General features: G+C 41.1%; 1 protein-coding gene across 5 annotated transcripts in view; it reads left to right on the forward strand.

Moving 5' to 3' along the window:
* Positions 1-6,554: 6,554 nt before the first annotated feature.
* MBP (myelin basic protein) overlaps positions 6,555-14,455 on the forward strand; it is a 112,794-nt gene continuing 104,893 nt past the window's right edge. For 4 of the 5 annotated variants that reach the window (XM_085052413.1, XM_085052415.1, XM_085052416.1 and 1 more), the window contains exon 1: positions 6,843-6,980. The gene's annotated coding sequence lies outside the window, so the exon portion shown is untranslated. Of the gene's footprint in view, positions 6,677-6,842; positions 6,981-14,455 lie in introns of those variants that run through there. The other variant, XM_085052414.1, reaches the window with a different exon arrangement.

A 14,455-nucleotide genomic window follows, 5' to 3' on the forward strand; every position in this document is an offset into this window, starting at 1 on the left:
TTTTTAATGTTGAGAGTTGCTGCATTGTGACTGTAAAGAAGGGAATTGAAAATAATACTATTCAATCTACCATTGTTAATGAACAAAAGATCAGAACTTTATTGACAGTGATTACTGAATATTTTATCTGTTTTGATAGATTCAGATTTCTCCATCATTCTAATTTTAACAGTTTTTTTCACAGCCAGTCCAAATAACAATTTTTTATTATGATTAACCTTAGTAGGTGCATAAACCTGAAGCACTTTTCTGATTGAGGTTTGAATCATCCTCCTACCCACCATCTCTGAACCTGGGGTAAACTCTGCTGTCAAGCAGTGCAGTGCAACACACAGTAAAGGAATGAACTGTTACTGAATGCCTCTCTTATTCTAACTGGCTGTTTGCTTACCCCATAGCATAAGTCAATCCAGACCTGTCAGTCAGAAGAGATCACCATGAACAGGCATTCTCTGGCACAAATTGAGTAACTATTGTGCTAATCTTAAAAATTGCTACTGACATCAATGTTTTCTGGACATCTTCCATCGTAGTGACACAACACCCTGCAAGGGTGCTGTACTCTCCCTTCTAACAACAAACTTCACAGGTGCAAATAATATCCTTTTGTTGTTCATCTTCAATTTACTAACTTGCACATTTTGCAAATGTAGAATTAGGGGGAGGGAATGTTACACATTAACAACTCGAGCTAAAGTCAGTAGTAAAACAAAGTTATGTGCAGTCCATTAACAAGCACTGTAAGCATAGTTGATAAAATTCCTTCTTATGTATACTGCACTGGCTACTTAATCTGCTTCAACTGAAAGAAAAGATAAGAGAGTGGTTAACACAGTGCCATGAACGGAAGAGAAAAGTATTTTCCAGCGGGGAAAACAGAAAGCAGTGCAAGCAAGTACATGCCCTATAATTGTACACTTTGCGTGGATTTGTACTGAAAACTCTTGTTTTCAGATCCCTCTAGATTATGCAATAGCAAACCTGAAAAATAGCATGACTTCCTACCCTACAAAGCTAACCCCCAGCTGCAAAACGAGATGGGCTTTTTTTAGCAGGAGATTGGTTTTTGTAGTGCTTTTTAGAATAGGGAAAGCCCCAGTTCAGTTATCAAAAATGTTTTCTGCTCTTTCTGTGCTGATCCTGCTGCAGCTGTGCTCAGGCATTCTGGAGTAAGTTTTATGTGTGAGGCTGGTTGACTTCCTCTTGTTGGAAATGCGTTGAATAGCAATAAAGCAGAGCTTTGTAGATGTCTGCCCACACAGTGACTGCAGCTTCTCTCTTTTGCAGTGGGAGAAACTATAATGATGGCTGTCATGTTTGAGGTTTGAGGAGTATGTTTTACTTTGTGTAAAACTGATCTGAGCACACATTAGATTCTCTTGTAGAGACACATCTGCATTCTGTGATTTACTCTCAAATTGCACTGAATTCAAGAGCTAGGTAGTCAGAGATTGCAGGTAATACAAATATTAGCCTTTTACAGATTTTCACTTCAAGGATCATGCTATAGTAAACAAAATAATATTGTCATTTGGTTTTATCATATATTTTAATACCTCTTTTATTTCCCTTATAGAAATGAACTTGGAAGTTCAAATGTCAGAATCCTATGATTATATAAAGAATAGTAAAAAACTTATTTCATTGTGGGTGCCAGGTGATCATTCTGCTTAGTAAATCTGTCTATAAAGACACTAAATCTGTCTTTATGTTCTAAGCCTGATATCTTTTCCAATTACCCCTTTTGGAAACTTTTGCTTGGAGACTTGTAAATCTTCATTTTAAAAGCTGAACAAAAGCATTATTCCTCTTTTTTTCCATGACAAAAAGTAAAAGGACTTCAAGCTGGACAGCCCTGCCTGTTACATTTGTTTCCAAGTTCAGTGTGATATGAAGTTAGATATTTCACATCTCTGGAAAAAAAAAGATGATTTCTCCAAATGACTGGAGAATTGTCATCAGAAACAAACCAGTGTTTCAACACACTGCAGATATTGGATTGGGAAAACGGATGGAGGCATAGATGGGCAGAACTTCCTCTGGCACTGAGCTGAGTGAGGAATGTTATTTTAAAATCACCTATACTGAAACAGAGGAAGTGTTGTGCTGGTCATCCCAAAGAGAAGTCCCAGTCCTGAAGCACACACAATGTAAGAGCCAAGGTGCAATAAGTAGGAAAGGGAAGATGTGAAGAACAGAGGTCCATAGCAGGTAGTTCTTTGTATATTAACTTCTGTCTCTCTTCAATTTAGCTTTCCATCTGCCCACAAGAACCTTTAACACACTCTACCATGACTTAAAAAAACAAGGATATAAATGTATCATATTTATATATATCTGTGTGTCTGCATGCATCTGTAAGTAATTACTGAGAGTACAGACACTTTAATTTGTATAAGTGAAGAGGTATTTATACACAGGCTTGTTTTCTATTCATTCATTTGTAAATTAACTGCACACATCAGGCATGTTTTCTCTACTGATTAAGTGAAAAGCAGAAGCATGGTAATGTTTTTCACAGCACTTGAGCACAACAAATATTTTTTAATGAACTTTTTCCATTAGCTGCAATATTCATGTTAGAAGCAACAGAAGAGTAAAAACTCCTTTTATCATAGGACTTCCTTGACCTATATTGCAGCAGTGCATGAGATGTGTTTGAAGTATCTTGTGAGATGATCAGTTTCACAGAAAACTGGGTTGTCAGAGGCAACGATTAGACAGAGACACAAAAAAAAAAAAAAAAAAAAAAAGAAACTTGAGAAAATTAGTTTGAAAGCCTGCTACATTCATCTTCAAGGTCCTGTGCTACAACAACCACTTTTCAATCTTTTTATGCAAATGGGATATTGGTGGTGTCATAAAAGTAATTCTCACCTCTTGAAAAATGCTTTAGAATCTGAAGACAAATATTTAGGCAAATAATTTGGAACAAAAATTCTTGTTTGATCACTGATAGGTTATTTTTGCTATAAAATGCAATATCACTCAGATCTTTAAGTGCCAGTAGTTCTGTAAGCAATTGCTTTTCTTTCCATTCAGGCAAGCATATATAATATATTCAAGGACTGTAAATGTCTATTATATTTTCATTCATCCACTGCTGATTCATCCAGTAGTTAATCATAAATTACCAGGAGAAATATTTTCTTTACAATGCATATTTACAATGAGGTCAAATGCCTTAATGCCCATGGCTAGTAAAAAACTGTGAGTTCTGACAAGATTTCTGAAGAGGCTCTGTCCCCTTGTGGCTGCAGAACACCACCCTGATTCTCAAGGTTCACTGAGAAGGTAAAAATGCAGGGTTTTTTAAGACTCAAAGGCTTCAGAAATGGTGGCTTTTAAACTGTGGCTTTCGCAGGTATTTGTTGAAGAAGGACATATTTTGAGCCATTTTTCTAAATATTTGGCCGAGATCTTCTAAAGTTTAGGCACCCTGACCATATAGAAAATTCCTACCAACCAAGTCTAACTGTGAAATACACTGACTACTAACATGTAGCTCCCATTCTCTCTCAGCATCTGCAGGTAATGGTATTCTGTTTGCTGATCTAAACAGTCTGACATTACTCAAGCAAATACTTGCTGAGACAATGCTCTTGAATCAGAGTCTTCTTGCAAAAAAAGTATCAAAAACTTGTGTGATTCTGCTTATAAAAATAGGGCAAGCACTGTGCTGTTATCTTCAAGGACTCACACATAATAAAAGGTTTTGTGGAAGTACAGCAACCTCCTAAGTCTTTATAATCAAGACTTGATTCTAGGACTTAAAAGAAAGTGTTATCATCTGGAGTTCACTGACTATCCATTCATGAAAAATTTCAAATGAGTTCTTAATCGGGTCTAGATTATGTTTCCCCTGCATGTAGGGCTCCATATCATTAATCTTACATCAGCAATCTCCACTGTGTCAAAGATGGTTCCTCATTACAGCATTTGCCATTTGCCATTTTCAATTCTTGAAAGCAAATAGCTGTTCTTTCATCTTAATTCAATAGCGTTCTGTGAATTTTAATTAAATCCTTCTCTGAGTTTGTATGACGTTGGTCTGGTTACTCATTATGAGGCTATCACACACAAACTATGGTTTTTCTAATAAGTCTAATCTATTGGCCAACAAGGTCAATTGCTTCTTATTAAGAATAATAAATGGCAATTCTAGTATAAAAGTACATAGAAAATAGAGTGCAAATTCTGCTCTCCTTCCATTGCCTTTCTCTGATTTACATAAAGGAACATTATATACTTAACTCAGGGCAATTTTTTTCACGGAGAGTTAATTAAAAGAAAAACGAGATTCATTTTCCTGTATCACTTGTTTTCATACTGTGTTTTATTCAGGTAGAATCCTTTAGAGTGGCCCAAAGACCAGGGGTTGAAATATTGTATGGAGTATTTAAAAAGAAGATGACATTTTTCTTTTCTCCCTGCAAAAGGAAGTGAACAAAGCAAGAAACCACACTGGCTTTGCAGGTGCAGACACATTGCTGCTGAACACACACACTTGCTTTCATCATTAAGTGTTTCCAGGAGCTGGCATTCATTAGCAGCAGAATTATAAGGGACAGATCAGAAAGTCTACATGTCTAGCTACCAATGCTGTTCACTGATTCCAGTGTTTTTTACAGAAGTTTAATTTTTATGAGTATATGTAATTGAGCATACTGACATCTACTTGCATACAAAAATCCTGGAAAAATAAGGGAAACTACAAGCTGAACAGTAGGGAGGTATTCAACGCATTAAGAAAGAGACATTGCAGCTATGCCAGGTAACACAGCTGTACAAGGGCAGTAGTTTTTCCAATTTTTTCCCCCCATATACTGTATTGCAATCCACATTCTGCAACTGTTAGTCTCATCAGACCTTCATAAATATTTAGGCCTCAACAGAGTAAGCGTGCATAATTTTATGTAGATACACACACACACACACACACACACACACACACACACACACACACATAAATGTATAATAATTTTTGTATGCACATCTCTATGCAAAAATGTTCACATGTCTAAATACATCACCCACTGCCCACAGGATAATTATTCTAGCTCAAACCTACATTTAATATGGAAGAATGCAAGGTTTGGGTTCTAATCTCATTAACATAATTTATTCATCTGCCTTCTGAGAGTGTGATGAGATGAGAATTTTGGATTTAATTTTGCCCTGAGATTTTTATGCAAAAAAAGACAGACTTGACCACGCAAGATCTGAAATTGAGTGCTGTCTCTTAAAATTGTTAAATATTGCTTTATTTTTTCACAATTTTAAACAAAGTTACCATTTAAAAGTAAAAAGATATATAAAGCTAAACTCATTTAGTGTCTTCCTCAAATTTCCAAGAAAAGAAGTGATACCTTTTTGCCAGTGAAGTGTGAGGAAAGAGATGATTCAAAGCAGTATTTTATGTATCCTTAACATAAAATTTCCAGACTTTGAATTGCTCATAATGGTGATACTCCACCTCTTCATTTCCTCTGCAAACTTTCCTTCTGTGACCTTTTCTAATTCACATTCCAGCATTTTATCTGCATGGTTGTCTTCAAATATACAATAAAGACTAATGTGGTGTACTTCTCACTTTGTACTGTAAGGAATTAAGAAGGTAGGATGTAAATTTCGTACAATGGAAATATTCATGCAAATAACTGTTCATTCACGAGAACGCAGTTTCTAATCTGGCCCAAAATACTTTTCTAAGACGTCCTCCATCTTTGAAGGTGAATACCAAGACAAAATAAGATTTATGTAATGGGAAATTAGTGTGTAGCTGGCTTAATATCACTCTATCTACTGAGGTTTCAAACATGGTCCAGGTGCAACAGACACAGTAACAACCAAAGAACTTTTCAAATAAAGTGACTTCATAAAAAAAAATAAAATTAATTGACTTTGTACTTTTGCATTTTTGAACCAGATGAAAACACTGTTTTCCTAAAGCGTTCATCCAAGTGAACTGACCCCCAAAGGCTGGGTGAAACGCAGTTTCTCATCCCCCTGAACTCCAAACAGTCCGACCCCCGGGGCTCGTGCTCTGAAGCTTCACTCCAGGAAGGTGGAAGAAGTTTGTGCCTGGCTCTAAGGTGACACCGGGTCCTGGGCTGCAGGATGCACACGGGACAGTGTGGGATTCCCGTTGGAGCAGTGACATGTGCCGTGGGGCTCGGAGCAGGCAGAGCACAGCGATACTTGGGTACCTCTGTGCTGCGGGACTGTGACTTTGAGTCTAAAACTGCAGGTCCCTTTGCCCACCCCTCCCGCCATCCCCGGGAATCAGATTTATCAGGATCCCAGTAAGCCCAGTTATGGGAAGTTCTCGGCCCACGGCAGCCAGGGCCCGAGAGGGCAGCGAGCCCCGGGCGGGCAGGGCAGGCAGGCGGGCAGGTTGCCACCAGTCGCCTCGCTGGGACCGTGGCCAAACCCAGCCGCCGGTGGCCCAGAGCCACTCGTGTCCCGTTCCCAGCTGGAGCGGAGTGCCCGCCCCGCGGGGTAACGGAGGCATGTAACGGGACCCCTCGGTCCCTCCTTCGCCCCGGGGTCCCTGCCCTTCCCTGCCCGCCTCCGCCGCCGGGATCTCTCGCCCGCGGCTCCTTCCTGGTTGCCGGCGGCTGCCGAGGGGCGGGCGGGCTGCGGGGCGCGGCTGCCGGGCGCACCTCCCGCGCAGGTACCGGGGGAGAGCAGCCAGGCTTCCCGGGGAGGGCTGGGGTCAGGAGGGAGAGAGGGAACAAGCCACACGGCGCCGACACCGAGCGGGGGCAGCTCCCGGCTCGCCGGCGGGCGGAGGAGGCGCGGCTGTGTGGCGGCGGGAGGGACCCACGCGCGCTCCTGAGCTCTCCCCCTTCCTGCTCCATCGCTGCCTCTCCCCGCACCTGGCCGCCGCTCCCGGTGGGCGCTGCCCTCTCGCACCTCGGCTGCCCCCCTCGCTGCATGCAGCCCCCGGAGCGCCGCAGCCCAGGAGGACACGCCGGGTGCGTTGTGATTCACTAATTTCCTTTTTTAAAAAAATTATTTTGTGAGGGTTTTTTGTGCTTTTTTCCCCTTCTCTCCGGGCGGCTTCTCGGAGGGGAGGGGAGAGGGGCAGCGGGGGCCTCCCCAGCGCCGGCGGCTCCAGGGCCGTGCCCGCCCCGCACGCTGCGTTCCGCTCCTCTCCGCTCCTCTCCGCTCCGCCGTGTTTGTTGTTGTTGTGCTCCGGGGAAGGAGGCGGCGGAGGGGGGGCAGCCTTTCGGCTTGTTTCTCTTCCTCTTCGCCGTGTGAGCCCGCGTCCCATCCTGCTCGGCGGGGCAGCCGCGGGGCTCGGCGGAGGACGTGCGGCGCCGCGGGACACCTGGGGCAGGTGGCAGCGCGGCAGGTAGGTGGCCCCGGGCTTCCTCCGGGAGCGATTCCGCCCGCGGGACAGCTACCTGCGGAGCGGGCGAGCGGTGCTGGGGCGGCTGGCCGCGATGGGCTGCGGAGGGCGGGCAGGGCAGGCGCTGCTGCCCGGTGCCCGGAGGTGTCCCCGAGGGGTGCGGGGCTCCCCCTCCGTCGGGGCGGCCGTGCCTTACATAACCGGGCGGGAGCGGGGCAGGAGGCCCGGAGTCGGCACCGTGCCTTCCGGTTTCACATCGCGGCCGTGCCCGGAGCCTTGCACAGAAACGGACAACTTCTCTATTTTTCTGTTTTGTTTCGGTTTGTTTTTAATTTCCACTTCCCGGGGCCAAGCCGCACGGCAGGAGCAGGGCAGGTGCTGTCCTCGCCCTGATCCCACCGCTGCCCCCTGCGCGGCTGGGCTCTTGCAGGGATTCCCTCAAGTTTCCTTGGGGAAGGTGCGGATGGGGCTGCGGCGCCACCGAGGTGCCGCTGGGACGCTCCTGCCGAGCTCCCCCGGGACACGCCACCTTCTCCGCCCTCGCCGGCTCGGCTCGGCTCGGCTCGAAGTTGCCGTACTTGTGATGCTTGCCACCGGCTGCGCTAGGGCTGCGCGCCTGGCGGGGAGGGTTTGGCGGCGTTTAAAATGACTGTGTCTCCGCGTGTTGCGTGTGTGATGGGCTGTGGCGATAGCAAAGGCTGCAGTGTCAGTGCCTTCGTATGCTTGTGGAGACTTTTTAAAAATCGCTGCATGATTTGCCTTGGGAAGAATGTAAACACGTGTTTTTGTAATTTTAAGTAGGTCCATCCTGGTAGTATTTCCTGTGTGCGCTGCCTTTGCCCTTTAGTATATCAGATGCTGTGTTTGGAGTAAAGTTGATTGAAATAATATGAAGAAACTGGGAAAATAACGATTGCTTGTGGAGAAAATGAAATTTTCCCTCTCCTCAGTGGAACCAGAATTGAGTCTCAGGTGATCAGGAGTGATAACATGTCTAGTGCACTGTTTTATTTCTTTTATATCCACTAATCATTTTAAAAGAACTGAGACTAATACAATTTTGTTGGTATGGAGTACTGCCAGTTCACAGACACAAACAAGTTGAGCTGTAGATTGTGGGTGATTGTGTATGAAGGCTTGAAATACCTGGCTGGAAGGATGATGAAGTGCTCCCTGTCAGTCAAGATGAAAATAACAGGGAAAGAGAGCTGTCTTGTTTTATGTTAATGATCTGTTTACTGTTGGCAGTCAAGTAGGAAACAATTCCCTAAAATCCTTTAATGGTCTTAGAGCAGTTAGTAATAACTGGTGTGAGTCCATCAGAACTCTCAAGCATCATAGATTATATACTTGTGTTTTACATCAGCTCTGCCTGTCATGGATTATATTCTGAATCATTTCAAAGAGCATCAATGAGAACATTACAAATGCCATACCGGGCTATACCAAAGTTTCTACTGGTAACTGCTTAGAGAGGACCAGGATAGGGGAAGCTTGCAGTGATGCTTCCCTAGAATACTCTCTCCAGGCAGCTGTGGCTCGAGGATTCCCATGGGTAGAACTGTTGCTTTTGTTCTTGACCAACACAAAGTTTGCTGTTCTTTTTTTGACCTTACACAGTAGCCTTTTCAGTCTCTGAGGAAATAGGTAACCAGATGAAGCATTCTATGGACATTATTCATCACTGATAAGATGGTCAGAGGGCAAGTTCTTGTTTGCAAAGGCCCATGCATGGGAGTTATATTGAGGGATATTAATTTTCCAAGCCGTGTTCCTGCATTAGGCTCTGAGATAATACATTTAAAATACAGCTTGATATTTATAATGAAAAGAAAAAGGCAAAGAGTGGTACCTTAATGAAATGCATTCAAATTCATTTTCACTGAGTGGGGAGAAAGCCATGCATACGCTTCATTGTCAGCTTCACTGGATTTGTAAGTAGAGAATTAAGAACAGAAATTGAGTTTATACCGTGCTGCACAGCTGAAGAATGTTCACAGACTTTCAGAGCCCCTGTTCTATCATGGTAGTTAATATAAATAAAGTAGTGAATGTTACAGTCACTATTGTGGTGATAAATTTTAGCTCACCAGATACTTAATGATAGAAATTGCAGCATGTTACTTAAAAATAGTTTCATATTTATAAATGCCTAATTTTGTGCATTTGTGAAAATTTTCATGACGAAATTGTTCTTGCAATGAGATCTATTTCTCATAATTCCAGCTCCTATATGATGCCTGGATTTCTCATTCTGCAAGGCCTCTTTAAAGACAAGCTTGTCAGAATTCTGGAAATCATCAACTCAAAGTATCCTGCACGTGCAGAGAAGGATTATATCTGTTTCCAAGGTGTGGCAACAACCAAGATTTGGCAGTGGTCACCCCACTAATTGATAGCATAACTGGGACATGCATCCAGTTTTTTCCAGTTCGGAGAGTTTGAGAAGATGAGTGTTAGTGGTGTGCTAGATTACAGATGAAGGTACATGGAGCAGTAATGGAGGGATGAGGCTGGAGAGCAATCTGAGTGAGTCTCAATACTGTTGTGTATCCAGAAATTTATTGTTTGTTCTTCTTGTGATAGTTTATTCAATACTTCATATAAATTACTCATATTGTTGAAATAGCCACTTTGGTTATTTATTCCATCAAATAGTACATATATTTATAGTTTAGGCTCTAATTTCTCTGCTGCATGATTTTTGTGATTAAAGAAACACTTATAATCTGTTGAGAGAAGGCTAAATAAACTGAAAAATACATCTCATACTTACTTGAAGCATAAGTAGCAGAACTTGTTCAGTGTTCAAATGCTACCTGTTTTCTGTTAGCTTCATCCCTGCCAAAAGGAAGAGCTGTGAAAATACATTAGTGCTCATGTATTAGAACCTGGGCCATTTGGTTCAAATTTTTACTTACCAAAACTAAATTCATTTAATTTATATGAGAACCTAACAGATTTTGACTGTGCATGTACTAATATAAATGACATCTAATATTTTTTTGATAAAACACTGAAAGCCTAACCAGTGTTTAATGAGGAAATGGCAAGAAACTTCGCAGTCTAAGACTTTGATCTTGCATACGGGTTTAAAGTATAAACTCTGTCATGGATTAAAGGACAGCAGAGTCTTCTGGATCATTGGTGAAATGCTCAGTCCTGTGGTGTTTAATTACCTGAATAATTTTTCTTTCAGGCAAGATGTCAGGTTGGAACTGTTATCTGTGTTTTCTGAGGAGAGGCTCTTAAATAAAGAGTAGCAGTGATGAAGAGCAGGAGGCCAGGAACTGCTGTTTTAAATAGAGCCAGTTGATAATCTTTCATAAAACAAGAATTTTTCTGGATTCTTTATAATACTATGTTGAAGATGGAAAGGTGTCCAGATTGTTAGGTGCTTCTAAGAAAAAATCAGCAGGACACTGTCATTTCTGAAGAAGCTTGAATTTATATGTATTAAAAAAAAAAAAAAAGTTAGCAACTAATGGAAGAAGAATCAGAAAAAGAATATACGCTTCAGAGCTCGACTTCTCAAATCACTTGTACAACTGGAATTTCAGACATCTAACACTAGGCTCCAGTACTTTATTTGCATATTTCTTGTGTTAATATCCACTTCCCAGGGCACCTAGCCTTCTGCACAAAGTGCTTGATTTGGACCTAATTAGGTAATCGATACAAAATGAACAATTTGGTGTCAGAGAGACTAATCCATTTGCCCAAGGCAGTGGCTGACTTCAGAGGAGATGACCTTAGAGCTGTGTTACTGCAGCCCTCAGTCATAGCTCTGGCTCTTGCTGCGCTGATCATTCTACAGGAATGTTGTTCTCACTCCGAGGAGACAACTTGTGAGTGCTGCATTCGAGCTAAAAGAGCACAGTATGGTGGTACTGGCTAAGCCATAGCTTAAAATGCTAGAACATAGTTCTCTAAGGGTTTTGCCAACATGAGAATTTGGATAAAATATTAGTTATGCTAAGCTGTGTTTGGAAAGTGTTGCACAAAACTTCATGGATGGCTTTCCTGTAGGAAGACGGGGATAGTGCCTAATCTTACGCATTCAGTGGCAATAAATAAAAACGATGTCACAGTCAGTTTTAGATTTTCTTTACTTAATAATTTCATTCAGATCACTATGGACTTTCTGTGTTAATTTCTCTGGTTGCTTTCTTGTAGCACATGAAGAAATGTCATCTTCAATCTAATCACCACACATATCAAATGTACTCCTGTTTGAATCCTCATGTCACATGGGCTTTGGGGTATAGTAATAAATAATTTTGATGTTAGTTATGTTTATGATTAACAATCTCATTAACCACTTTAAAGAAGAAATTGTACTCATGTTTTCTTGCTTTGCCAGCTGTTGTCAGAATTTGGCCTTTGGGGTTTTCTTAGAACACTTTTTCTAGATGTCCAGGAGACATATCAGTCAATCCCATCAATTTTCTATGCCTCATCTTCTTACCTGAGAGGTCTGCAGAGACTGACCCTTCTGTGAAAGGTCGATCATCCTGGGTTTACCTTTTTTTGCGGAGATTAACATACAGCTTAGTACTATTTCCTTTAAAGGATTCAGAATCTGTTATGAACATTTATTAGTAGCTGAAGAATTTCTGAATAGCAGACACTTAAACAGCTCCTGACAACAGTCTTCAGATTTTAACATTTTGGGGCTTTCATATTCTGAAAGAAGCTTTATGCTTCTTAAAATGCTCCATTAAAAATAAGTAGAGAACTCTTTGGTTATTATAGAGTGAGATCATTCCTATGAGGCTTCTTGCATCAGTTGCAGAAACTGTGAAATCCCAGTTCTGTTGCTTGGAATAGCTGTAAATCTTGGACATAACCCAGGAAAGCCCACACAAAAGGCACGTGAGAGAAAAACAAGAAATAACACGGAAATTTTCAGACAGTATTTTTTTTGCTTCTGTCCTGAAGTGATTTTGAAATAACTCAGTGAGGAAGTTAGTTTTCTAAATATTTACTTAAATATTGCTTTTTATTTTATTTTTTTTCCCCTGGAGCTTTTGAAAGGCCTTTCAAAGGGGAGGAACAAGGAAATTAGTATTTCTGAAAAGACTGATCAAATAAAAGATTTTTTTTTAATACACAATGACTGAAGGTAAAATAGTGGGGTTTATATTAATTTTTCTTTATATTTGAGCAGGTTTTTGATCAATTTATCAGCTGTACTACATTTGTTTTGCACATTGGAAGGAAAAACATTTTTTAAATTTGACTTTTTTTTCTATTTTGTCCCAACATTTGTAACATTTCTTAGTGTGTAATTGAAATTCTTAGTATTTATTTTTTTAAACCCTTGGGAAAGTTTAAACATTTGCATATGTTTAAATTCAGGTCTTTCCAGATTGGTGAAGTTAACAACTTCGGGTATCTATTGCCTAACTATTATGATTGGAAAGTGAGAGGGAAAAATCAAAGCAAATACACACTAACATATATTCCTAAAATTCATTCAGGCATGTAGTGTATTCTTTTATATGTTTGCCTGGAGCATTATCTTTGGGTTCTGCTAAAGAGCTGAAATCTCTGGATCACAAGTAAAAATATATTGGTTTGTAGCCAGTTTCTAATTCAGAAGTCAGAACATTCAGGTAAAATGATGCAGTTGGACAGTTAACAGCTATCTTTGGAATTCAGACGCTTTAAAAAAGAGGTTTGGCTGTGTGAGAGATCAGTACTGCCAGACACACATAAAGCTGTTCTGGCTGCATTTTTTAATAAGTTCTTCTGATTGATCTTGTGAATACATACACACACACACACACACACACACACACACACACACACACATATATATATATATATAAATGAAACATATACCATGGAAAATAATGGTTGCATGTAACGGATTAGATTAGATCAAAGACTTGTATAGTGTAACAGCAGCCTGTCATCTCAATGGGAATATGTTTGTCCTCCAAGACTGGAAAAGCCCTGAAATACAGCTGTTCTATACAGGTCAGTGCCCTCCCAGTTTTGGTTTTTTTTCCTTTTCAGTTATAAGTTGTGCCACGATAGTCTCCAGATTAGAAGGCAGTTGTGTGTTCTGGGTATCCAGGGCTCTTTTGGAGGACAGTGTGCAGCTGCTCCATCTGTTCTGGGCATGGACTTGGCGAAGTGTGGTGTAGGTGGTAAGAGGCCAATTATGAGGTTTGTTCATTTTTGTACTTATGGCATTAACGCTGCCATAGTAAAATCATAATTTCCAATACAGTAATAGCCTTGGAGCCCTAAGGACACTTGTCCTGTAATTTCTGCTTAGTATTGACATTCCTAGTTTTCCTTGATATATTTCAGATGGACAAACTGGAGTGAGGAGAGTGGCTTCAGGTTGGTAATCTGGTTGGGTGCATTAAGTGGTAGAGGTGGTCCTTGCTGTCTCAGATCTTCTTCCTCACCAACCTAACAATATCACTTTCACCTTTCTCACCACGGCTGGACAAATCTCTCATTCCTCAGGCTGGGTTAGTGCCTTGGAGATAAAGCCTAGATTTGTCTTTTTTTAAATGCAGCAGTTCAACAGGTCCCAGTGGCAGCTGTTACTGTCCTCTGCCCTTCAAATCTGTGCCTACACCTGAGCATCATCAACATATCTCCTAGCTCATTGCCATTTTCTCCTGACTAATACATTTAATAGTATATGTATATATTTAGAACTTGTATTGGCTTCCTATGGTACTCATTTTCAGGAAGTGTTCCTTTACTTCGTGACAAATTCCTTGATTAACCTAGACTTTCAGTTCATCTTGGGAAAGACTCGTGAGCTTCTGGGGTGGCAGTTCTCTGTCAACCATAATATCTCATGGTTAATAGCAAAACATTGCTCTGTGATGTTTTCTATTGTATTGTAATGCTTTTCAGTTATCTTTCTCCAACATTGTTGTTTCCTGGATGTCAGCATCACTCATCTCTTCTAATTCTAAAACCATGAGTCCTTAGTTAAACTCTCTTGTCAGATCTTGTTAGTTCTCTGGATGAAAAGCAGTGTTGGTGTATTATCTGACAGAATTTACAGTGATAAAATACTATACTTGTCCCTTAGAGTGTTAAGAAGGTGGAGAAGAAATTACG

This window comes from Lichenostomus cassidix, chromosome 2 (assembly GCF_008360975.1).
Source record: "Lichenostomus cassidix isolate B80296 chromosome 2, HeHo_3.0, whole genome shotgun sequence".
Classification (NCBI taxonomy): domain Eukaryota; kingdom Metazoa; phylum Chordata; class Aves; order Passeriformes; family Meliphagidae; genus Lichenostomus; species Lichenostomus cassidix.